Consider the following 27,127-nt stretch of genomic DNA (forward strand, 5'->3'; position numbering starts at 1 on the left):
ATTCTACCAGAATAACAGTAAGGGCTCCTTTTTCTGCAGAATAATGTTGAAGGCGGTCACGAGTTCGGCACTGGCTCTGTCAAATCAGCATTGTGACAAAATATGTGCAAAAAAACACAAACAACTTCTCTAATTAAAATCAATCAGAATTTATTTACATTTAGGTGTCAAGCAGGTGGAAAAGCGTTCGTGTTCATTTACCTTGACGTTTTGGTGGCCAGTTCCTCAGCAGAGGAGCATTTGGCACATCTGAAACTAGTCTTTCAGAGGTTAGATGAACACGGCCTCATTGTCAACCCGGCTAAGTGCCAGTTCGGCCCGCCGATTATTGATTTTTTTTTTTATCCATCCATCCATCCATCCATCCATCCATCCATCGTCCGCCGCTTATCCATTCCCGGGTCGCGGGGGCAGCAGCCTAAGCAGGGATGCCCAGACTTCCTTCACCCCAGACACTTCCTCCATCTCTTCCTCCAGCTCTTCCGAGGGGAGTCCGAGGCGTTCCCAGGCCAGCCGAGAGACATAGTCTCTCCAGCGTGTCCTGGGTCTTCCCCGGGGTCTCCTCCCAGTGGGACATGCCTGGAACACCTCCCTAGGGAGGCATCCAGGAGGATCCGGTACAGATGCCCAAGCCACCTCAGCTGACTCCTCTCAATGTGAAGGAGCAGCGGCTCGACTCCGAGCTCCTCCCGGGTGACCAAACTCCTCACCCTATCTCTAAGGGAGCGTCCAGCCACCCTGCGGAGGAAACTCATCTCGGCCGCTTATATCCGCAATCTCGTCCTTTCGGTCACTACCCAAAGTTCATGACCATAGGTGAGGCTAGGTGCGTAGATTGACCGGTAAATCGAGAGCTTCGCCTTTCGACTCAGCTCCTTCTTCACCACGACGGTCCGGTACATCGACCGCATAACTGTGGACGCTGCACCGATCCGTCTGTCAATCTCACGCTCCATCGTTCCCTCACTCGTGAACAAGATCCTGAGATACTTGAACTCCTCCACCTGAGGCAGGACTTCTCCACCCACCCGGAGAAGGCACGCCACCCTTTCCCGATGGAGAACCATGGCCTCGGTTTTGGAGGTGCTGATTCTCATCCCTGCCGCACTCAGCCGCAAACCGCCCCAGCACATGCTGAAGGTCCCGGTCTGATGAAGCCAACAGGACAACATCATCTGCAAAAAGCTGAGACGAAATACTGTGGTTCCCAAACCGGATCTCCTCCGGCCCCTGGCTGCGCCTAGAAATCCTGTCCATAAAGATTATGAACAGGATCGGTGACAAAGGGCAGCCCTGCCGAAATCCAACATGCACCGGAAACAAGTCTGACCTACTGCCGGCAATGCGAACCAAACTCCTGCTCCGATCATACAGAGACCAGACAGCCCTTAATAGAGGGCCCTGGACTCCATACTCACTGAGCACCCCCCACAGATTGGCACGAGGGACACGGTCAAATGCCTTCTCCAGATCCACAAAGCACATGTAGACTGGTTGGGCAAATTTCCATGAACCCTCGAGCACCCTGCGGAGGGTGTAGAGCTGGTCCAGTGTTCCACGACCGGGACGAAAACCGCATTGTTCCTCCTGAATCCGAGGTTCAACTATCGGCCGTAATCTCCTCTCCAGTACCCTGGCGTAGACCTTCCCGGGGAGGCTGAGAAGTGTGATCCCCCTATAGTTGGAACACACTCTCCGGTCCCCCTTTTTAAACAGAGGGACCACCACCCTGGTTTACCACTCCAGAGGTACTGTCCCCTTCCTCCATGCAATGTCGCAGAGGCGTGTCAACTAGGGCTGCAACTAACGACTACTTTAATAGTCGACTAGTCACCGACTTCTGAAACGATTAGTCGACTAATCGGATAATTAGTCTTTTTTTTTAAAATGTATTATGAGGTTGCTTTAATTATGTGGCAAATGATAATAAACACAAGAAAGATGGTACTAGAGCCCTGCTATAGCAGGACTGTTTTCTTCATCCTGCTATAGCGGGACTGTTTTCTTCATCCTGCGTTAGCATAAACGGTGCTGGCAGAGTACTGCTTCCCCCTTCTGAGGCGCCGAACGGTCCTCCAGAATTTCCTCGAGGCCGACCGAAAGTCTTCCTCCATGGCCTCCCCGAACTCCTCCCAGACCCGCGTTTTTGCTTCCAGGACCGCCCGAGCCGCGGCTCGCTTGGCCTGCCGGTACCTATCTACTGCGTCTAGAGTCCCACAGGCTAACATAACCCGGTAGGACTCCTTCTTCAGTCTGACGGCATCCTGTACTTCCGGTGTCCACCACCGGGTTCTAGGATTGCCGCCACGACAGGCACCGGAGACCCTGCGACCACAACTTCGAGCCGCCACGTCGACAATGGAAGCAGAGAACATGGTCCACTCGGACTCGATGTCCCCCGACTCCCCCGGGATCTGAGAGAAGTTCTCTTGGAGGTGGGAGTTGAAGATGTCCCTGACAGAGGGCTCGGCCAGACGTTCCCAACAGACCCTCACAATCCGTTTGGGTCTGCCCGGTCTGTCCAGCCTCCTCCCCTGCCAGCGCATCCAACTCACCACCAGGTGGTGATCAGTTGACAGCTCAGCCCCTCTCTTCACCCGAGTGTCCAAGACATGCGGTGATTTTTTTAGGGCACCAGATTTCAGCTCAGATTTCACACTGTAGCGGATGAAGCTGTGGTCCCGGTCCAGGTCCCCCGTCGTGGACGCTGTCCTCTGAGACCTGCTGTTGTTGCTTCAAAGGATGGACTTTCTAGTTTACCACCTAAGACTGTTGTTTTTTCCCCTCACAGTCCTGCTCACGGTGATGCTCCTGTTGTGGTACAGGAAGGACGGCGCAGCCGTTATGGTCGGCTGATTAAGCCACCAGTGAGGGACTGATGGGCCCTTCCAGGACAACCTTCTGGGTGTTCTGGGGGGGGGCTGTGTGGCGGACACAATTATGGACCTCGCACCCATCAGGACTGTAGGGAAGGGGGCGTGGTCACGGGGCGTTTATGGTTGCTTAGCAACGCGTGTTCTGTTTGAGTTGTCAACTGTCAGTTTCTGTGGTCAGTTGAATTCCGTTGTCTGGGAATAAAGTCCTGTTTTACCAACCTCTGGAGTCGAGCTTCATCCTGCTACAGTATTCAAATTAAAACGGTAATAACACAATATCTTTCATGTGTATTGAAAGTCTTTAAGAGGTCAACACACTCAGTTTTTTTTAACCGCAGCACCCGGAGAAAACCCAAACGAACGTGGGAAAGGTGGAGGTTCTGATGTTAGGGTGGGTGAAGGAAAAAGGAGTAGGGGGAAGGTGTGGAAGGACAATGTTGGAGGGAGGTTTTGTGTGGGAAGGAGGTTATTTAAAGAGCTGGAGGAATCTTGCCCAGAGAGATTTCTTTTTCTTTGTTTTCTCTTTTTTCTCCGTCTCTATCTGCTCTTCCAGATTCCTTATTCTGTCCATCATCTCCTTGGTGGATGTTTCCGTCTCCTCCTCCTTCTCCGCCAGAGTCTTCTTCATGGCGGATATTGTTTGTAGGTGGAAAGCCTTTTCTACGTACCACTGCAGCTGCTTATTCGCCAGGACCTTCTGAATCTCCGCTATCTCTGCATTCATGTCTGTTCTTGTCTTTACGTTCTCAGCCAGGAACTGGGACTCTTCCTCGTCCCAGCGGCCTAACTGATCCTGCAGTTGTTCCTCCTCTTGGACCAGAGCGTCCTTCAGTTTGCGAGCCTCCTCTCTTTTCTGGGATAAGCGTGCGTCTGCCCGGATCTTCCTCGTTCTCTCAGTACTGATGACTGATTCCAGCTGGTCCACCTTTGTGGTGGCGTCTGCATGTAACTTGTGCGTTTGGTGCAGGTCCACGTACAGAAGTGTCAGTTCCTTTTCCTTTTGAGCTTTATAGGAGTTTAATTCCTGTTTCAGCTGCTCAATCTCATGTTTCAGAGCGTTTTTCTCTTCCAGGGACTCTTTTTGTCGGGTTTCTACCAGCATCTGTACTTGGGCCAGCGCCATCTTAGCTTTGCTGTTTTCTTCTCGTTGCTTGGCCAGAGAGGCTTCAGCTTCCTCTCTCTGAGCTCTTACCCGGCGTTGCTCTGCCTCCAGCAGACAGATGTTCGGGGGAGCAGTGAAACGCATCCCTTCATTTACGAGTCTGGTCAGTCTCTTCTTCTCGTCCAGTAAGGCTGCTTGTTGCTGCTGAAGCTCCGAGATGATCTTGTCCTCTTCACCCGAGGGTTCATGAAGCTCGTACTCTGATGTCGGAGTTTCTTGGGTGAGGTTAATGCTCTCGGAGCCAGCAGAGGTGTTTCTTTCAGCAGCCTGGGGATTTGCAGCTGTGTCCAGAGCATTTTCTTCAGCAGATTTCATGTCTGGAGCTTCAACAGGACGTTCAGATGCTGTTGCTGGCGTCGGAGGGATCACCTCAGGTTGTGGCGCCGGCGCTGCAGGAGTTTTCTTGGTTTCTGCTGTCTGTGTTTTTGTCAACACGTTGGGCATTTGGGGGGCTGAGACCTTTGGCTGGACAGTCGTGGTCAGCATCTGTGCGTACGTTCTCGGGGGATCGTTTGTCTGATTTGGGAGTGTCTGTCGCTCCGGCTCCGGCTGGGGACTCGGTTTTACAGCAGAATTTAAAGCTAATTTGTCTCTGCTTTGCTGGGGGCTGACATTGACATTAATGGCCTTGGCATTTTTGTTTTTCTTTCCTCTTTGTCTACGGTTCTTCATTGTAATGGTTGTTTTTTTCTTTTAGTTTAGTAGTTAGTTTAGTTGTTTTCTGATTATCAGACTAATATGTGTGCTATTAAAGTGACTAATGACTAAAATAACAGAGAGCAGTTCGCTAGTCTTACCTTGTCTGTGGAAAGAAGTGAACTGAAGATTCTTCAAGGGTGAATGATGTCATAAAGCCTCGGTATGACACGGGTTAGGCTCCGCCCACAGGTTGCAACACGGAAAATTCCAGAGAATAGGCTCCGCCCACAGGTTGCCTAGCAACACACGGAATTCCATAGAATGGACTCCGCCCACAGTCTGCCAAAGGCCTATCAGAACCTGCACTTAAACACATTCCCTGTGACACACTTCGATATTTAAATACTTGACAGTTTTATGTGTGTTTAGATTTCTCTGAGTCTGTTAAATTACCACTACAGTAGGTATTGTAAATATTCCTACTGTATATTAGAAAGTATAAAGTTTGTTGTCCTTTTATTTGTAAACTCTATTAAAGATGCATATTTTTAATGTTTGCAATATAATGCATCATATAATAATAATAATAATAATAATATCAATAATAACACATTATAATTATCCTTATTACTTTATTGTTCCTAGTAATCTTTCAAAGAATAAGATGCTATTTTTCAATAAATCAAGATATTATGATGCACTTGCAGTAGTATCTAGCTGGTTTTTAGGGGTTTACTACTAAGTGCACTTGTATCCATCATGGACACCATATATTTGGCCCACGCAGACTTCCTATTTGAGGCTCTGTAAGAAAGTGAACCTGTTCACTTCTCCCCTATTCTGTTTCCGTAATATGTGTAGGTCACTGTCTTGGGGGTGATTCAGTTTTAAAGTGTGTTAATTTGGGTGTGGTCCCCACTACCTTCCATTTTTTCTACTTTTATTTTGTTATATATCCATAAACCGGTTTGTTTGTACATTTACTTACCTTGACGCTTCCTCTGTCTGTCTCTCTGCCACGTGTGGAACATAAAGGCTCGTCTCAGTTTTGCCAGGGCAAGGCAAGTTTATTTGTATAGCAGGGCTCCAGACTAACTTTTTTCACTAGGAGCACAGTAGCCCCTAACTGAAAATTTTTAGGGGTACAATCAGAAATTTTAGGAGGGCACATCGTTTATCGACACGCTAACCAAATTTTTACATTTCTACTACATTTCAGTGTATTAGTAATACGTATTTCATAATAGATTAATGAATTACCATAATGTGCTGTTTCAAATGCAGTGTTACATTTTATTGTGCACTTTTAAAGATGCCGCAACATAAAGTAAACTGACAGCACCATTGCTGTCATTATATATAAAAAAAACATACATTCACATGATAAAAAAGTGCTTGGTAACAAAGTGCTTAGTAACCTTTCAGCCATGAATTTAAAGCAGCACAACGTAACTTTCAGCTTTTCTGAGTTTGGCGGCATCTTGTGGACAAAATCGGTAGTGTTTTACCAGAAAGAACACTACGTTTCCCATGAGCACCAGCGCGTACTGCCGGAAAACTCCTGTCTCGTCGCTGCATTTGTTTTGATGAGAGGAGACGGGACGCTTTTCTGTTTCACCAAGTGAACAGAAGGAACGCAAAAAAATGATGTTAAACTGCTGGAAAGGAACTGGAATTTACCGGGATACCTTAAACAAGGAAGCCAGGGAGCGGTAAATGGAGAAAATAATGATTATTAACGGTCTGGATCCATATGAAATCCCTAAGAGATCCCTGAATCCCTGAAGAGCCATGTGTTTCAATAAATTTGTATAAAAGTACAACATACAGTACATGTTTTGTATCCCTCTTTCTTCTCTTTTCTTTTTTTTTGACTGCTATATTATGTTGAAGAGGCGTGAGCAATATTTTTGTTTTCCTCGTGAGATTATTTTTTTCCTCTGCAGCTACAAATAGAGTTAATATTTTTTCCTCAACAAACTAGTTTTATCTGAAGATTGGGGATAATTGCTCCGCAGAGAGCTGGCCAGCAACTGCGTTTAGCTGGAGAAGTGGGGAATAAAACCCGTGTTTTGATCCGACGCCCGTCTGTGTGAGTGTTTGTGGTTTAAGGCTGTTTATGGTTCTGCGTTAAATCGACGCAGAGCCTACGGTGTAGGGTACGCGGCGACACGCACCGTACGTTGCGCGTCGATTTAACGCAGAACCATAAATCATGCTTTACTGTGTGTTTGGTCGCTACAGCCGCGATCCAAAGCGAGCCGACGGCTCTTTCACTCTATTACTTTGTTATATCAGATACTTGGCCTCCGTGGTTCTGCCTCCGAGCAGGAAACCGTTGAAAAGTTAAACCATTAGGGTCTTTTCCCCACGTCTGTTATGTGGAGCTGCTGCAGCCACAACGCAGCAACAGCTTCTGCGGAGCTGCGCTCCACGCCCCGCCCATTTTCGTCTCGACTGCGAATCGGGAAGGAGGGGGAAGTGACGTATGCCGTAAAGCAGTCAAAGTCGTAACGATTTGTAGTTTTTTAGTGTGGCAGGGTTCCTACCATGCTCCTCAAAGTTACATAGTGCCAGTGAAGGGGATACAGACCCCTCAGATCATGACAGAGGTGTCATTAAACCTGTTGGAAGTTGATGTACCATCACAATGACTCTGGAAATATGATATTAAGGTGGAAAAGTTACGTAGTGTCGCTTTAACTGTTAAACACAGTACTTAACATATGTACAAATATTGGGGGTACTGGCCAATAACATTTCCCTACTTGTGTCTTGACTAAAACCCTGAACTTACACCAGTTGACCAAATTCACTGCCTTCACTCAAATAACTAAAGATCTTACCAAGAAATATTCTTATTTCTAACCTAAAAATGCCATTACACCTGATAACACACATCACTTAAAAGGTTAGGTGTTTTTCCCACGTGTTAAAATTTAACTTATTTGTGTCAAGCAAATTTGAAGTTCTAGTTACGTTTTAAGTTAGAGTTTTGGCAGTGTTCAAAATAAAATTATGAGACCTGCTGTATTGGAGCACATTTTCTTTTAGTTAAAACTGTAGCGGGGACAGATGTTTAGAGAAACCTATGTATGTACCGGGTGAAGGCTGATTTATGGTTCCGCGTTACAACAACGCAGAGCCTACGGCGTAGGCTACGGCGTAGTAGGCTCTGCGTCGATTTAAGGCGGAACCATAATTTAGGCTTTAGGGGAACATATTGGAGAACAACCAGAAGAATATAGAGTGGATTAAAAATAAAAGTTAAGCACTGAGCTACATGTGTCTCCCGTCTGGGCCATTGCAGACTCATTGCCTGAGCATGATGTTACTAAAACCAAACATATCTGCCGTCTCTTTCTTCCAACTTTGTGTGCGCGGCGCAGCGCGTTGTCGCATTAAATGTGGTCCGGGCGTAATACCTGCTTTGAGCTGGTGAAATTAAACGAAAAAAATAAATAAATAAATAGATCCCCCAACTCATTCCCTTTCACACTCATTGGCCTGCAAATATGGGGGTTCATTGACGCACCCCTTCCACGTTTAAAGTGTAAAAAATAAAAAATAAAAAAAAAAACACTGGCAAATTTACTGGTCGCACGTGTGCGAGTGGACATGAAATTCAGTCGCACATACTCAAATTTTGGTCGCAAAATGCGAGCATTTGGTCGCAGTCTGGAGCCCTGTATAGCACAATTCAACACAAGGTAATTCAAAGTGCTTTACATCAACATTAAAAGCGGCAAGACACAATTAAACAGTAAATAACAAATAAAATGATAAGAAAAGAGGTAAAATAATAAAAAGCACAAGTTGTTAAAAAGTAAGGGCAGTAGAGTACAGCAGGTACATCTCATTCTTAAAATGGCAAGAATTACGTTTCTATACGGTCAAAACGTACAAAGACCTGGTCAAATACAGTATTACAAAAGTATAATAATAAAATTAAAATAATAAAAACCTTCATTTAAAAACTTGTTGTGTTTACTTGTTATCTTTCTCTAGTATTTAAATTTGTTTGATGATCTGAAACATTTAAGTGTGATAAACATGCAAAAAAAATAAGAAATCAGGAAGGGGGCATACACTGTATATCTCCCCCTGCAATTTATTGATTTAGAACAAAAACAAATCCCAACAAATAGGAAATATTGACCTTCGTCATGTTAAACTTGACAAACTGTAAAAGGACATGAGAAGAACATGAAGACCACAAATAATCTGTCTACAGTTGATCTGCAGCAACTTCCTGCTAATAATCAAAGATATGTATAAAAAAGACACTTTAATAAATCATAAAATCAGAACATCAGATGTCCACCGTCCACAGATGTCCACAGATGTTCATCTCCATTTGAAACAACCAACTGCAGCAGGGGTCGTGCAGAAAACATTAGATTATTTATTAGTGATGCACCGATTGTTCGGTAACCGAAATTGTTCGGCCGAAAATGGCAAAAAAACACTTTCGGTGTTCGGTGGAATAAGTGGGGAAAAAAACGAACAATTAATAATGGCGTTGTAAAATAAGGAAATAGACTGGCCGCTCCGTAACTGTTGCTCACCACATAAATCGTTGGCCAACCAAAAACTTACCACATAAGAATTTTACCTAACATTCACCAGCAGGTGGAACCAAAACAACATAAATCAATCTATTACAGGTGCGTTTAGATGAGGAGATCAAACAGCGAAGAGCGTGGAGTGAAGTGGTGCGGTGCAAACATGTCAGCAGTGTGGAAGTATTTTAGAGTGGCAAAGAATAATACAAGAATGGCTGTTTGCAATGAATGTTCTGCTCAAATATCTAGAGGGGGCACATCTGCAAAGTCTTTCAGTACTACAAGTTTGATTTATCATTTGAAATGATAAAAATCCCTGAGCGCTTTAATGCATTTTTATTGTTCTAAGGCCTATGTTACAATGTTCAGCCTAACGTAAGCTCAAAGATGGCCAAAAAATGTATTTTGCTAATTTATTTATTTTAAGTTATTGTTCTTTGCTGGTATAATGTCTGCTGGAATATTTAAGAAATGCTGGGGAATTAAAAAATGTTCAGTTTTTTATGTTCAACAAATGTTTTCTACCTTGTAATTTTGTAAAAGATTTTTTTCTTTTAAAAGCATGCCTAAATCAAATTTATTTGATTTACGCAATGGTGAAAAAATTGGCAAAATAAATGAAAAACTGCGAAGAACCATGTTCGGTATTGTTCGGTATTCGGCCAAGTGTTTATTATTATTTTCGGTTTCGGTTTCGGCCACAAATTTTCATTTCGGTGCATCACTATTATTTATCAAATTGAATTATTCAAAATGACTTTAAAAGGGGCACCACCTGGACTCTAACCAGGAAAATGATAACTTTAACAGCAGAATCAGTCTCAAAATAGGGATTATTCTACCAGAATAACAGTAAGGGCTCCTTTTTCTGTAGAATAATGTTGAAGGCGGTCACGAGTTCGGCACTGGCTCTGTCAAATCAGCATTGTGACAAAATATGTGGAAAAAAACACAAACAATTCTAATTAAAATCAATCAGAATTTATTTACATTTAGGTGTCAAGCAGGTGGAAAAGCGTTCGTGATCATTTACCTTAACGTTTTGGTGGCCAGTTCCTCAGCAGAGGAGCATTTGGCACATCTGAAACTAGTCTTTCAGAGGTTAGATGAACACGGCCTTATTGTCAACCCGGCTAAGTGCCAGTTCGGGCTGCCGATTATTGATTTTTTTTTTTATCCATCCATCCATCCATCCATCCATCCATCCATCCATCCATCCATCCATCGTCCGCCGCATATCCATTCCCGGGTCGCGGGGGCAGCAGCCTAAGCAGGGATGCCCAGACTTCCTTCACCCCAGACACTTCCTCCAGCTCTTCCGGGGGGAGTCCGAGGCGTTCCCAGGCCAGCCGAGAGACATAGTCTCTCCAGCGTGTCCTGGGTCTTCCCCGGGGTCTCCTCCCGGTGGGACATGCCTGGAACACCTCCCTGGGGAGGCGTCCAGGAGGATCCGGTACAGATGCCCAAGCCACCTCAGCTGACTCCTCTCAATGTGAAGGAGCAGCGGCTCGACTCCGAGCTCCTCCCGGGTGACCGAACTCCTCACCCTATCTCTAAGGGAGCGTCCAGCCACCCTGCGGAGGAAACTCATCTCGGCCGCTTATATCCGCAATCTTATCCTTTCAGTCACTACCCAAAGTTCATGACCATAGGTGAGGGTAGGTGCGTAGATTGACCGGTAAATCGAGAGCTTCGCCTTTCGACTCAGCTCCTTCTTCACCACGACGGTCCGGTACATCGACCGCATAACTGCGGACGCTGCACCGATCCGTCTGTCAATCTCCCGCTCCATCGTTCCCTCACTCGTGAACAAGACCCTGAGATACTTGAACTCCTCCGCCTGAGGCAGGACTTCTCCACCCACCCGGAGAAGGCACGCCACCCTTTCCCGATGGAGAACCATGGCCTCGGTTTTGGAGGTGCTGATTCTCATCCCTGCCGCACTCGGCCTCAAACCGCCCCAGCACATGCTGAAGGTCCCGGTCTGATGAAGCCAACAGGACAACATCATCTGCAAAAAGCTGAGACGAAATACTGTGGTTCCCAAACCGGATCTCCTCCGGCCCCTGGCTGCGCCTAGAAATCCTGTCCATAAAAATTATGAACAGGACCGGTGACAAAGGGCAGCCCTGCCGAAGTCCAACATGCACCGGGAACAAGTCTGACCTACTGCCGGCAATGCGAACCAAACTCCTGCTCCGATCATATAGAGACCGGACAGCCCTTAATAGAGGGCCCTGGACTCCATACTCACTGAGCACCCCCCACAGAATGGCACGAGGGACACGGTCAAATGCCTTCTCCAGATCCACAAAGCACATGTAGACTGGTTGGGCAAATTCCCATGAACCCTCGAGCACCCTGCGGAGGGTGTAGAGCTGGTTCAGTGTTCCGCGACCGGGACGAAAACCGCATTGTTCCTCCTGAATCCGAGGTCCAACTATCGGCCGTAATCTCCTCTCCAGTACCCTGGCGTAGACTTTCCCGGGGAGGCTGAGTGAGTTGAGTTGTCAACTGTCAGTTTCTGTGGTCAGTTGGATTCTGTTGTCTGGGAATAAAGTCCTGTTTTACCAACCTCTGGAGTCGGGCTTCATCCTGCCACAGTATTCAAATTAAAACGGTAATAACACAATATTTTTTATGTGTATTAACAGTCTTTAAGAGGTCAACATACTCAAACTCAAAGTTTTTTTTAACCGGAGCACCCGGAGAAAACCCAAACGAACGGGGGAAAGGTGGAGGTTCTGCTGTTAGGGTGGGTGAAGGAAAAAGGAGTAGGGGGGAGGTGTGGAAGGAGGGAGGTTTTGTGTGGGAAGGAGGTTATTTAAAGAGCTGGAGGAATCTTGCCCAGAGAGATTTCTTTTTCTTTGTTTTCTCTTTTTTCTCCGTCTCTATCTGCTCTTCCAGATTCCTTATTCTGTCCATCATCTCCTTGGTGGATGTTTCCGTCTCCTCCTCCTTCTCCGCCAGAGTCTTCTTCATGGCGGATATTGTTTGTAGGTGGAAAGCCTTTTCTACGTACCACTGCAGCTGCTTATTCGCCAGGACCTTCTGAATCTCCGCTATCTCTGCATTCATGTCTGTTCTTGTCTTTACGTTCTCAGCCAGGAACTGGGACTCTTCCTCGTCCCAGCGGCCTAACTGATCCTGCAGTTGTTCCTCCTCTTGGACCAGAGTGTCCTTCAGTTTGCGAGCCTCCTCTCTTTTCTGGGATAAGCGTGCGTCTGCCCGGATCTTCCTCGTTCTCTCAGTACTGATGACTGATTCCAGCTGGTCCACCTTTGTGGTGGCGTCTGCATGTAACTTGTGCGTTTGGTGCAGGTCCACGTACAGAAGTGTCAGTTCCTTTTCCTTTTGAGCTTTATAGGACTTTAATTCCTGTTTCAGCTGCTCAATCTCATGTTTCAGAGCGTTTTTCTCTTCCAGGGACTCTTTTTGTCGGGTTTCTTCCAGCATCTGTACTTGGGCCAGCGCCATCTTAGCTTTGCTGTTTTCTTCTCGTTGCTTGGCCAGAGAGACTTCAGCTTCCTCTCTCTGAGCTCTTACCCGGCGTTGCTCTGCCTCCAGCAGACAGATGTTCGGGGGAGCAGTGAAACGCATCCCTTCATTTACGAGTCTGGTCAGTCTCTTCTTCTCCTCCAGTAAGGCTGCTTGTTGCTGCTGAAGCTCCGAGATGATCTTGTCCTCTTCACCCGAGGGTTCATGAAGCTCGTACTCTGATGTCGGAGTTTCTTGGGTGAGGTTAATGCTCTCGGAGCCAGCAGAGGTGTTTCTTTCAGCAGCCTGGGGATTTGTAGCTGTGTCCAGAGCATTTTCTTGGGCATATTTCATGTCTGGAGCTTCAACAGGACGTTCAGATGCTGTTGCTGGCGTCGGAGGGATCACCCCAGGTTGTGGCGCCGGCGCTGCAGGAGTTTTCTTGGTTTCTGCTGTCTTTGTTTTTGTCAACACGGTGGGCATTTGGGGGGCTGAGACCTTTGGCTGGACAGTCGTGGCCAGCATCTGTGCGTACGTTCTCGGGGGATCGTTTGTCTGATTTGGGAGTGTCTGTCGCTCCGGCTCCGGCTGGGGACTCGGTTTTACAGCAGAATTTAAAGCTAATTTGTCTCTGCTTTGCTGGGGGCTGACATTGACATTAATGGCCTTGGCATTTTTGTTTTTCTTTCCTCTTTGTCTACGGTTCTTCATTGTAATGGTTGTTTTTTTCTTTTAGTTTAGTAGTTAGTTTAGTTGTTTTCTGATTATCAGACTAATATGTGTGCTATTAAAGTGACTAATGACTAAAATAACAGAGAGCAGTTCGCTAGTCTTACCTTGTCTGTGGAAAGAAGTGAACTGAAGATTCTTCAAGGGTGAATGATGTCATAAAGCCTCGGTATGACACGGGTTAGGCTCCGCCCACAGGTTGCAACACGGAAAATTCCAGAGAATAGGCTCCGCCCACAGGTTGCCTAGCAATGCACGGAATTCCATAGAATGGACTCCGCCCACAGTCTGCCAAAGGCCTATCAGAACCTGCACTTAAACACATTCCCTGTCACACACTTCAATATTTAAATACTTGACAGTTTTATGTGTGTTTAGATTTCTCTGAGTCTGTTAAATTACCACTACAGTAGGTATTGTAAATATTCCTACTGTATATTAGAAAGTATAAAGTTTGTTGTCCTTTTATTTGTAAACTCTATTAAAGATGCATATTTTTAATGTTTGCAATATAATGCATCATATAATAATAATAATAATAATAATATCAATAATAATACATTATAATTATCATTATTACTTTATTGTTCCTAGTAATCTTTCAAAGAATAAGATGCTATTTTTCAATAAATCAAGATATTATGATGCACTTGCAGTAGTATCTAGCTGGTTTTTAGGGGTTTACTACTAAGTGCACTTGTATCCATCATGGACACCATATATTTGGCCCACGCAGACTTCCTATTTGAGGCTCTGTGAGAAAGTGAACCTGTTCACTTCTCCCCTATTCTGTGTCTGTAATATGTGTGGGTCACTGTCTTGGGGGTGATTCAGTTTTAAAGTGTGTTAATTTGGGTGTGGTCCCCACTACCTTCCATTTTTTCTACTTTTATTTTGTTATATATCCATAAACCGGTTTGTTTGTACATTTACTTACCTTGACGCTTCCTCTGTCTGTCTCTCTGCCACGTGTGGAACATAAAGGCTCGTCTCAGTTTTGCCAGGGCAAGGCAAGTTTATTTGTAGAGCACAATTCAACACAAGGTAATTCAAAGTGCTTTACATCAACATTAAAAGCGGCAAGACACAATTAAACAGTAAATAACATATAAAATTATAAGAAAAGAGGTAAAATAATAAAAAGCACAAGTTGTTAAAAAGTAAGGGCAGTAGAGTACAGCAGGTACATCTCATTCTTAAAATGGCAAGAATTACGTTTCTATACGGTCAAAACGTACAAAGACCTGGTCAAATACAGTATTACAACAGTATAATAATAATAATAAAATTAAAATAATAATGAAAACCTTAATTTAAAAACTTTTTGTGTTTACTTGTGTTATCTTTCTCTAGTATTTCAATTTGTTTGATGATCTGAAACATTTAAGTGTGATAAACATGCAAAAAAATAAGAAATCAGGAAGGGGGCAAACACTGTATATCTCCCCCACAATTTATTGATTAGAACTAAAACAAATCCCAACAAATAGGAAATATCGACCTTCGTCATGTTAAACTTGACAAACTGTAAAAGGACATGAGAAAAACATGAAGACCACAAAGAATCTGTCTACAGTTGATCTGCAGCAACTTCCTGCTAATAATCAAAGATATGTATAAAAAAGACACTTTAATAAATCATAAAATCAGAACATCAGATGTCCACCATCCACAGATGTCCACAGATGTTCATCTCCATTTGAAACAACCAACTGCAGCAGAGGTCGTGCAGAAAACATTAGTTTTTCATTCACAAAACACTCCTTAATTCGGTGAAATGACGGTGATGGGAACGTTTGAAGGACTAAAATGAAATTAAATAAGAGTCTCGATGGACGTTTTCCCGTAAACAGCATCTTGTATTGGCGGTATATTTAGCTGCTGGTGTTTCTGCTGACAGCTGAAAATGCCTCTAACTTCAAACCACCTCTGAGCTGTTGGGAACTCGCTGGCGGATGTTGCAGATTATTTCTTCCAGCAGTTGGAGAGAAAATGATAAAGCTGCTGGAGCTGCGGGGACCTGATGTAGGGAAACCCCCCGTTCCATGTCCTCCCGGCTCCCCGAGGGGGACGCCTGCTCATGTCGCTGCCAAACGCTTCACTGAATTCACAACCAACTAAATTTGGTCAGGTGGCGTGCAGCGGCTTGTTAGCAGCTGCCTGCTGTTGCAGGAAGTGATGCTGATGAACGTTATGGGCTGGAGATCAAACAAAGACCGAATGTTGATTTCAGGTAAAAGATCGAGATCCTCTTTAATCATCGTCATCGTTCTCTCAACAGTCTGCATGGCTTGGTGCTTGATTTTATACATCTGTGGCCTTAGAATGGATTTGCAAGTTCATACTTCTCATGAACTAGTTCAAAGTTCAGTTCACATAGTTTAAAAATGAATAGTTCACGTTCATAGTTCACCATTTTCACTTTGAACTTCAAATTCCCTTAATTTCAATATTTTTAGGTGAGAAGTACGCATGAAACGCCACGCCTATCCTAAAACTGTTCACAGTATACAATCATGTATTGTCCTAGTGGCTTTTCAATAGGGGTGTAACGATACACTAATCTCACGATACGGTACGATACACGATATTGAGGTCACAATAACGATACGATATTATAGCAGTATTTTTTTTAACAACCTTGAATGAGGAACATATGACTGGAAAAAATGGTCTTTTATTTGAAAGACACAAAATACAAAACAATGCTGTGCGTTTGCCCTATTGTTACAGTTTGTAATGCTTTATAACTGTTTAAATTTTAAAGAGCAAGCCAGGCCAACCATTTTCCACAAACTGAACTAAAAGTAAATGTCAGGTTTGCATTATGCATCTTCAGTTTCATACAAGTACAAATATTTTGCTTCAAACTGAATAGTTTCTCTCATGTATGACTTTTTTCTTTTCCAGAAATTTAACAACTAAAATTAAATAAATAAAAGTAAATAAATAAACTATGAAAAGTCCCAAACTCAAAATGCAACATGACTGTTATTTATCTTATGACAGAGCTAAGAGCTTCAGCCACATGCTCCCAGCCTGAGGCCGTAAGGGGAACCCCGTTATCGTTTCATCCCGCTCCCACAATCTTTACATCAGAAAAAAGATTGATTCATGCTCACCTTATAATAGGGGTGTAACAATATATCGTGCCACGAAATTTCGCGATACAAAAACATCACGATACGTGTCGTGGAGGTGACAACCTGTATCGCGATATTGGGTTATTAATATTAATATATTGTGTTGACTAGAAACGCGCATCCGACCACGACCGCGACCGCACGGACCAAAATCCTACTACGCTCAGAAGAAACTAGTCCTGTTTTGCGGTCCTGTTTTGAGCTCTGAACCTTTACTTATGTAAGTCTGGTGTAGAGTTAAGCCTTACCTTATTAAATTAAACCTTTTTGGGGTCGTGAGTAGGATAAACACGGGGACAACTTCTGCTGAGTTCCAGTGTACTTTAATGTCCCTCAACAGTGTAGGATTTTAGAGCATCAACACAGCACCTAGTGCCGTATCACTCCACCCAATCTAAAACATACTAACAACTGATATACTGACTAGTGTAATTATAGTCCCTGATTTACAGAATATAAAGAATATATTTATAAAATAATGAACCCTGAATTACCAAAATAACCTTCTTAACAAAAATAAATCTCCTCTTACACTTATAAGGTGAGCATGAATCAATCTGTTGTATGATGTAAAATTGTAAGTATTTATTTAATTTTATTTATTTATTTAATTTTAGTTGTTAAATTTCTGGAACAGAAAAAAGTCAAATCATACATTAGAGAAACTATTCAGTTTGTGGCAAAATATTTGTACTTGTATGAAACTGTAGATTTATTTTTAGTTCAGTTTGTGGAAAATGGTTGGCCTGGCTTTCTCTTTAAAACTTAAACACTTATAAAGCATTACAAACTGAAACAATAGGGCAAATGCACAGCATTGTTTTGTATTATGTGTCTTTCAAATAAAAGACAATTTTTTTCCAGTCATATGTTCCTCATTCAAGGTTGTTAAAAAAATACTGCTATAATATCGTATCGTATCGTTATCGTGACCTCAATATCGTATATCGTACCGTATCGTGAGATTAGTGTATCGTTACACCCCTACCTTATAAGTAAAAGTTCGGAGCTCGAAACCCCCCAAGAGTCCCGTGATCGGGACCGCAAAACGGCACTAGTTTCTTCTGAGCGTAGTAAGACTTTGGTCCATGGGTTGAGGCGCGGTCGACACGTGATCCCGCTGCACCAATAGGATGCAGTTACTAGTCAACACAATATATTAATATTAATAACTCAATATCGCGCTACAGTTTGTCACCTCCACGACACGTATCATGACGTTTTTGTATCGCGAAATTTCTTGGCACGATATATTGTTACATCCCTGCTTTTCAACTTTACCAAGGCTGTAAATCTCCAACAATGTAGTCCATTATCAGTTTGTCTACCTGTTGCTGGGAAATCAAACCCCTGAATGCTGCAGCAGTGGGACTGGGGTCGTTTGGGGCTGTTGGGTCTTCTTGGTCTTTCCTGATGACTTTTTTTGATTGTCAAGGACTTGCAGATATTTTCTCACACTGGACGGATGCTTTAACTCCACATGACGTTTAAAATTTGAAGTTGACGAGGCAGATGTTGGGACTTGTTTTCTCAGCGCAGGTGGACATAATTTGCACAGAAAGGTTAGATTTTTACTGTCGGACTCTTTAGGAGACAATGTGTAAAATTCCCGCAGATAAAGTTCAATGAACGCGTTCATTTGAACTCGTTCATGCACAACACTGTACCAGGGTGCGATTATTTGGATGGGCGAGGGAATACTTTTGGCAATATAGTGTATTTACAGTAAGAACCCAGCTTTGGTCTCCAATTTAGCTGCGGGTCGGCCTGGATGGCTCCGAGGACGAAGCTCGCTGAAACTGCGGGCAGCTTGTGGGAACCGTGTGTCGGAACCACACCTCCAAGGTTACTAAAGGTTGGAATTGTTCGTCATGAGTTCTGACGGCTCTCACAGGAGGGTATGAATGAATCCGCCCGGCGGTGGCTGTGTTATATTTCTGAGCTGGTGTGAGTTGCGAGTGTGTGTCGGTGCCGACGTCCTCTGGCTAATATCTGGCTCTGCGGGGAACTAACTCGTCCACGGGAGGCTGTTAAAGCTTCTCCCGCTAGCGGCTGAGGGATTTCATCATTTAAGGGGGTTCCAACAGAGTCCGAGAGTGATCCTGCACTCAGGTCCCGGCAGACGCACAGGTGTAGAGGTCTTTACCTCTGCAGAGTTTTACCCTGGCAGAGGAGCGCTGCTCCACCTCTGATCTGGTCTCTGCATCACGGTGACGGCTGCTGCATCACTGTCAGATGCTACACTTCTTTCCCCAGTTTTCTTTCTTTGCTTTCTGCTAATTTCCTCTCATCTTTCTTAATCCAAATGTTTTTCCATCAACCTTGACTTTTTGCTTTTCCTAACATGCTCATTTTCACCCCTTTTTTTTAATACTTGGACCTCAGTTTGCATTTCTTTCTTTCTGATTTTCTTAATCAGCTCTTGAAAACTTTTAACTTTTACTGGAATTACATGTTAACAACAATTTATACTATAGACATAGTTCCTTAAATGTTTAGTCCTCCATTAGCCATAATGCAGCGTAGTGGGGAACATTTTGAAAAATGCGGTGTAATCGAAAGCATATACAGGACTGTCTCAGAAAATTAGAATATTGTGATAAAGTCTATTATTTTCTGTAATGCAAAAATGTCATACATTCTGGATTAATTACAAATCAACTGAAATATTGCTAGCCTTTTATTATTTTAATATTGCTGATCATGGCTTAGAGCTTAAGAAAACTCAAATATCCTATCTAAAAATTCCAAATTCTAAATTCAAAAATTCTAAAAATTAGAATATTCTGGGAATCTTTATCCTAAACTGTAAGCCATAATCAGCAATATTAAAATAATAAAAGGGTTGCAATATTTCGGTTGATTTGTAATGAATCCAGAATGTATGACATTTTTTTTTTTTTTTTTTAATTGCATTACAGAAAATAAAAACCTTTATCACAATATTCTAATTTTCTGAGACAGTCCTGTATTTGGGGTCTGCAGGGATTGCCCAAGTGCCAACGGGAACTAACGGGAAGAAATCCGGGCCTCAGAAAAGCTGCTGGTCTACTGACCACTAGGTTCTGGATCCAGACCTGCAGTTTCTGCACTGACCACTCGGGGGCTCCGGGGGGGAGTTAGGAAAAAACACATTCCCAGCCTGGTCCTGATGATAGTTGTGGTTTGTACTAAGCTGAGGGGGCTGTTTTGAACTTGGCTGTGAGAGCATGGTGGGAAACAGAGCAGCGGTAGTGTATCTCTGGGGTCTTGAGCTTGAGCAACCTGCGTCGTGGATATTTCAGCACATTTATAGATTGTGTCAGCGTTTGATAAAAAGGCTGTACTACATATTTTCTTACGTAACATTCCATCATTTCCCTCTTTGTAGAAAAACTCGTCCCCCTGATTTCAACAGATTTTTGCTGTTTAAAGTTGGTCCTCGTGTTTGAGTGAAAGCAGCATCATCAGTTATTTGTTGACCTTGGAAACATCGTCCGGATCAGTTTCATGTGACGGGTAAACGGAGGTGGAGACCGAGATGCGTCTGCTGCCTTGATTGTTTGCTGTTTTCAGCTTCTTGAGTGTGATGAATTGATGTTTGACTTTGGGATTTGGCTTCTCGATCTCACATAAGTAATAATCGTTATTAGGGAGGAATAAAACCCCAGACACAGAATCATATTTGAAGATAAACATGACGTTCTGCTGTTTGTTGCATCTGTGATGTCTCCCGGAGCCCGAGCACTGCACAGAACCTGCAAGCCTCTGCGCCTCTTCCTCTTCATCTGCCTCTGGAGGCCTGACCTGCTTTCTCGGCCTTCCTCGTCTTCCTCTCCTCCCCCTCCGTCTTCCTGGGGAGAACAGAGAGAAAACAGAGCAGCCGGCTTTATTAATCGCCTCATTAATGGCAAGGAGAGAGCTGCTTTTGTCAGAAAGTGGAGGAAGAGGGATGGAAGGAGGGATGGCAGTCAATATATTCAATGCAGTTCATGTCGTCAGGGGAGGGAGGTGATGGAAGAGGGGGGGGCTCACCTTGACACAGAAACCTCCCCACCTGCAGCGGGGCTGCATGTAGGCGGGACGGCCGTAATATCTGATGCAGAACTGGACTGAACTGATCCTGATTACCGGAGGACGAGTGTGAAGTGGGGAGGAGGCTGGGGATGAGTGCGTCTGTCATCTGTTGCCAGGTAGATCTGTGTACGCTCCACTAACCACCGCTCTCTCCTCCTCTGCTCTCTCCTCATGCTCTCTGCTGATTGGACGGCTGCTTCCTGCTCCCCAAATGCTGATTGGACAGGTGAGCACTTCTCATGTCCTCTCCGTCCGTGATCGTAAACATTTAGATCTGATTCCTGCTGTTGATGATGATGATGATGATGTATTCCTCCTCTTTGTTGTCCGGGGGGGGGGCGGAGAGCCTCGCGGCCTCACACACACACACTGATGCGCGCTCTCGCACATGCACATGCACAAGCACGCACACACACACATACACACTCACACATGCACTCACACAAGCACGCACATTGTACACACACACACTCGCACATACACACGCATTCACACATGCACACACACTCGCACATGCAAACAAACGCACACAAGCACACACACAGACACAAGCATGCTTACACACACACACACACACTGATGCACGCACACATAGACAGTCACACATGCACGCACGCACGCACGCACGCACGCACGCACGCACGCACGCACGCACGCACGCACGCACGCACGCACGCACGCACGCACGCACGCACGCACGCACGCACGCACACACACACACACACACACACACACACACACACACACACACACACACACACACACACACACACACACACACACACACACACACACACACACACACACACACACACACACACACACACACACACACACACACAATCCCAACCGAACTTGGAATTTTTCCAATCCAACATTTGGTGCTGATGTGGAACTGCATTGGGGCAGCAGGACGGGTCAGGTCCATGTTCCTGCCTACGTCATGAGCCTCATTGGTCGCCCACGATGCCGTTCTCTCCCATGGGTCTGATCAGCTGATCAGCTGAGGAGCATTTGGAGGTTTGAATCAGCGGTGAGGCGATCAGATGATGTTGCTGTTCTGAAAACAAAACGTGAATACACTGGAGCCGTTTTCACGGCTGGCAGGTCTTATGTTAAACCCCACGGGGGGGAGCGTGCTCGTCATTCTCGTCGGACAGACGCTCCATCAAATCCCTGCTGAGCTCCACACATGCAGCTCTGCGGCTGGATGGGGAGCTCTGGGCTTCACCTCACCATTCCTTCACCTAGGTCCCCCTAACAAAGTCTCAGGGAAGACTTCGTTGACTGGGTGCTGTGGAGATGCTGCATGTCTGTGGTGCAGGTCTGTGCTGCAGGTCTGTGCTGCAGGTCTGTGGTGCAGGTCTGTGGTGCAGGTCTGTGCTGCAGGTCTGTGCTGCAGGTCTGTGCTGCAGGTCTGTGCTGCAGGTCTGTGCTGCAGGTCTGTGCTGCAGGTCTGTGCTGCAGGTCTGCGGTGCAGGTCTGTGGTGCAGGTCTGTGGTGCAGGTCTGTGCTGCAGGTCTGTGCTGCAGGTCTGAGGCGTTTTCAGCGGAGTACTTAGTGCACACAGAAACTACACTACATCTTTACTTTGTTCCTTTATTCACAAAAAGAACGTTGTAGAAAAAAAGAAAAGAAATAAACAGAAAAGCACAAGTTGTCCAAGCATTTCAAGTCTCCGTCTATGTATGGCTTCAGACGTTGTTTCCTGTAAATGTAACTGTACTGACGCGTCTGGACAAACAAACCAGTTGGAACCGTCTGACAGACGGACTATTGGGCTCCGTGTTTGTCAGATTAGATTTGATGGATTTGATTGAGTGATGGGGTGAACAGCCTCCAGTCCTCCTTTCACAGCAGCTTAATTCAAACTTTCTTCTTCTTCTGTCACTTTTATAAGCGTTCCCTGCATCCACCTACAGGCCTGTCTGATACAGGCCAGAACTAGGAGCTTTGAATGTTTCAAAAGAAGCTTTTGACCCTGATTTGGTTCAGTTTGGTCCACAAGTGTTGAGACTTTAGCTGGAGATCTCCTGTTTGGTCGTCATTCTTCTTCTTCTGACATAAATCCAGCGGTTTTATTGGTCATGTGTTGGTTGAGGGAAGGAGGCGAGCAGGACTCTTCCCGTCTGCGGTGCTGCAGAGCGGCGGCCTCCTGATTCCAGCCTTCTCCCGGTGGAGCGCTGCCCGCGGCTGAAAGTGTGGGCGGTGAGCGGAGCCCCGAGCGCTGCATGATCCAAAACACTGAACCCACAACGGAAGCAGAACATCCCTCAGCATCCCCAGCCTCCTGCTCCAACCTCACAGGTCAAAACCCAGGGTTTGTTTTAGTTCTACACCAGTTCACAAGAAGAGAAGAGTGTTCTCCTTTCTCTGCAGTTCTGTCTTTTTTTTGTCAGTTTCCATCTTTTTTCTTCCGTTTCCTTCCTTTTCTGTCATTTCCATCTTTTTTATTCCGTTTTCTTCCTTTTCTGTCATTTACATCATTTTTCTTCCGTTTCCATATTTTCCTGCCGTTTCCGTCTTTTTCTGCAGCCTTTTCTTTTTCCACTTTCTACTTCTACTCTCTTTCTTTATTTCTGCAGCGTCCTTCTTTATTTCTGCAGCCTCTTTCTTTATTTCTGCAGTCTCTTTCTTTATTTCTGCAGTGTCCTTCCTTTCTCTGCAGTTTGTCTTTTTTTTTTGTCAGTTTGTCTTTTTTTTCGTCAGTTTCCTTCTTCTTTTCTTCCGGTTCCGTCTTTTTCTGCCGTTCCCATCACGTATCCCTCCAAATTCACCTCTGAAAGGTTGAAGGGCTAAAAACAAATATTTAGTATCACAGTATTCAACTTTACAGTCTGAGGCCTTTTTCTACACACCACAACAGATGCGTTGGTACCGGAAAGGAAGAAAAACATAGTCACTGAGAACTTGAAAGTGATCAAAGTAATCAATAATAATTTACTAAACCTTGACGAGTGCTTCTCAGGCTGAAGGTGTGTACGTGTGTCTTTCACAAATATGTGGCAGGAGGAGGGTTTCCGTCCTCTCGTGTGTCTGCGGGTTCCTTGTTCTCAGCATCAGCGACGAGCCGACCAACGCCTCAGTCCCCTCACACTTACGGAGCCTGAAGTGTGACGTTCCCGCCGCCTCTGTGTGGCGCTTCGGTGGAGGCGTGAAGGTCACCAAACGGCCCGTTGATGTTGATCTCAGCGGACCTCACCGGGTTTCTCCTTTCACAAGTGCATCCAGTGGAGAAGATCAGATTAATCAGAGGTGTTTCTGCTGGTTTCCTCCAAACAAGTGGTCTCATCCATCCAGAGGACATGTTTCCAGAAGTCTGCTGGTTTGTTCACATGCAGGTTTGACGACCTCATTTGGAAGGAATCTCCATTTAAAGCTACCTATCGCTCTACCATTGAGTGTTGTTGGCCGTTTCCATGGAGACGACTGCATCCACAGCCATGAAATCCATCTCAGTCAGAGACAAACGGCACAGCTCTTTAATTTGTTCCACGTCCATATCTAAGTGAATCCTCGACGCACAGAGCCGTCCACTGATTGGTTCCTGCTGGCAGCAGTGCACCATGGGATTTGGAGTTGACTTGTTTTGTAATCAGCTGTAGTCTAAAATGTGTTTGCAGTTTAGTCATTAAAGAAGATTAATTGAGAGTTTTAACAACAAACAAGCATGGATTGATGAGGCAGTAATCCAGTTTGGAGTCCCAGCAGCCTGCAGGGTTCAGAGGTCCTGCAGAGATTGATCGGATCGATCTGATTCATCCGGGGGAGACATGAATGAGTCGGTTGTGGCTTCCACTCGGGTCGCACGTCGATGTCATTTACAAATATTGAATTACACTGCGGCTGCAATACTTAGTAATTATCCAGTTAATTCATCTTAATCAATGTTTTTGCCCCACATTCCTTTAGTGTAGTTTTAGCATGACTTTATTATGCTAAAAGCTGCTGGAAGGATGCTTTGTTCATTTAGAAGGTAGTTTTTCAGAAGTAATAGCTCCCTCAACTCACTGATTACATTATTGATAATTAATCATTACGAATAAAGTGAAAACAGAGTGACTCGTGAGCCGGAAAACGTTTTTTTATTATTATTAAGGACCACATGAGCCCAGTTCTGATCCGGCGTTCGCCGTCGTGTTTACAACCACATAAATGTCTGAGCGCTCCTGGAAACGCAGCTTTTTAATTGCATAAATATGAACACCCCTCCCTGCTGACGTGGGGTCTTTATTATGGGGTCTGGTCTCCATTAACTTCACCCTTCTGGACTTTGGAAGTCCGTGCCACTCTTCCTTGCTGACAAAAGTTCTTTGAAAGTTTAAGCGGGTCTTCTGTATTTAGGTCAGACCAGAGGTTTTTCATGGGATTGGGGTTTGGGATTGGGGCCCGGCCTCTGGACCCGTTCCAGGACTTTGGTTGTCCTGAATCCGGGTCTTGGTTGATTTTGGCCCGTTGTCATGTACAGAAGGTTTATTCTAAAACATCCTGGTATTTGGGGTGGTCACCAGGCCCAGATGAAGAGAAGCGATCCCGTACCATGAACCCTCCCCCACCATCCTTCACACCTGGTCTGGTCTTCCTCGGATGAAGTTCAAACTACCTTCTAAGATAAGATGAGATTCTTTATTTGTCATTGAGCCAGCGTCCCGACACAACGACATACGATTCCACTACCCATCTAAGAAAACATCTACAACTTGGCTTCTACAATTGAAGCCAAGAACCTCTGCGCTCTTCATGCCTCCCTCGATGTCCGTTCAACCAGACAGCCGCTTGTTCCTGATATTTTGCAGAGAAACGTCAGATGGACTCGTCGTCTCTGGGCGACCCGACGTGGGGAGAAGCTCGGTAGATGTGTTTTTGATGTGAAAATGTCAGCGTTTATTACTCTGGGGTCTGGTTTGGAACTTTGTGGTGGCGGTAATAACCGAGAGGTGCGGTGAAAAATGTCAAACATAAAGTGCGTTTCAGGAGACAATGTATAATGCGTATATTTGATTACATGTTTCCATGTTTTCATTGTATGTTGTTTCTTATAAAAAGATCAATAAAAAAAAAAAAAAAAAAAAAAACAAAGTGCGTTTCATGACTTCCATGGTGCCCGCCATCAACAGCGTGTATCTCATCTGCTGGGGGTGAAGGTCCCATGTAGGTGTCGGGGGACGAGCTGTGAGCAGGACATTAAGAGACGACAAAAGCGTCTTTACTGGAAGTAAGTTACGGGTTCAGGCCTTGATGGGATCGTGTGGCGTCAAATCCCTTCCCTCACCTGACAGTTCCAGCCTGGAAACGTAATAAAACTGGATAAGATGTGACACCGTCCTCCAAGATCAACGGGACGTTGGCCCCTTTATCAGCCCCGCCCGCTGCTTTACTGGTCCAGACCCCCCCTGCCCCTCAGGGAAATCACTTTTCAAAGTACCGCATCCACGTGGGGTGAAATATACATGCGGCGGGAGCTGATGAGGTGCATATGCGCGGTGGCATTTCTGCTGCCGTCGGCAGAGCGTCAGTACAAAGTGAGCCGCGCTCCGGTGCCGGGGCTTTGATAGATGAAGGGAGCCGGCGGGGGCCGCGTTAACGGGAACGTATTGCATGTTGACATTTTCGTTACGCTACGGCGGCCGCATGAGTGCTGCTTCCAGAGGTACGCAATGGAAAAGAGAGCTGGAGGTGGTGATACTTTTATCCATCTGTTCTGTCCAACGCCCCAGGGACTCCGCAGGGACGAGTAGTAACACTTCCTGTTGTTGCTTCTCTTCCAGCAGGGAAATATTGTTCATTCACTCAGATGTAACAACCTCGTCTCTCTGTTTGGAAACATGGGGACATAAGGAAACATGTGAACCCCCTTGTGAAGGACTTTTCTGAATTGATTTGTCATAAAATGTGGTCTGATGTTCAAATAAGTCACTACGACACATCGAGACGAAGCTGATGAGTTAATAACACACACACTCTTGTAAATCTTCTCGAATGCATCCACTGAACTTTCACAGTGCCGAGGCAAAAAGTACGTGAACATAAACTAGTTACTGCAGCAAAAGCGACCTTGATCGACGACGGCCACGCGTTTGAAGCGTGTTGTCCATAAGGACCTGAGATGGACTCCAGCAGGGACGTGATACTGACAGTCGGCAGCAGAGGGCGCCAACACAATCATTCCAGGGCTAATAAAACAAAACAATCACAGCTGAGCACCTTCTAAAGAACCCGCGTCAGTCCTCAAGGACACCGGGGACAAGTTTATGTGGACTGATGAAGGGAAAGGAAAAAGGGAACCATAACCCAACAGAGAAGTACGGAGGTGGGAGCATCATGTGGCGATGTGTGTAATGTAAGCATGAACCAGGGAGTGCTGTGTTGGGGTGGGTGGGGCATCAATCACCGACGTCCAGCTTCGTGTCTTTTGATTGTTATTGTGAATCAACAGCTTTGGCCGCGGTCTCGTGGCGTTCGTCAGTGACATTTGAAGGA

The 27,127-nt window shown here is 45.1% G+C and overlaps 1 protein-coding gene across 10 annotated transcripts in view; it reads left to right on the top strand.

The window, feature by feature from the left end:
- Positions 1-27,127, top strand: part of LOC133458002 (serine/threonine-protein kinase BRSK2-like) — a 168,995-nt gene that overhangs the window by 64,524 nt on the left and 77,344 nt on the right. The window lies entirely within an intron of this gene.

The sequence above is a fragment of the Cololabis saira genome, chromosome 2 (genome assembly GCF_033807715.1).
Source record: "Cololabis saira isolate AMF1-May2022 chromosome 2, fColSai1.1, whole genome shotgun sequence".
Lineage (NCBI taxonomy): Eukaryota > Metazoa > Chordata > Actinopteri > Beloniformes > Belonidae > Cololabis > Cololabis saira.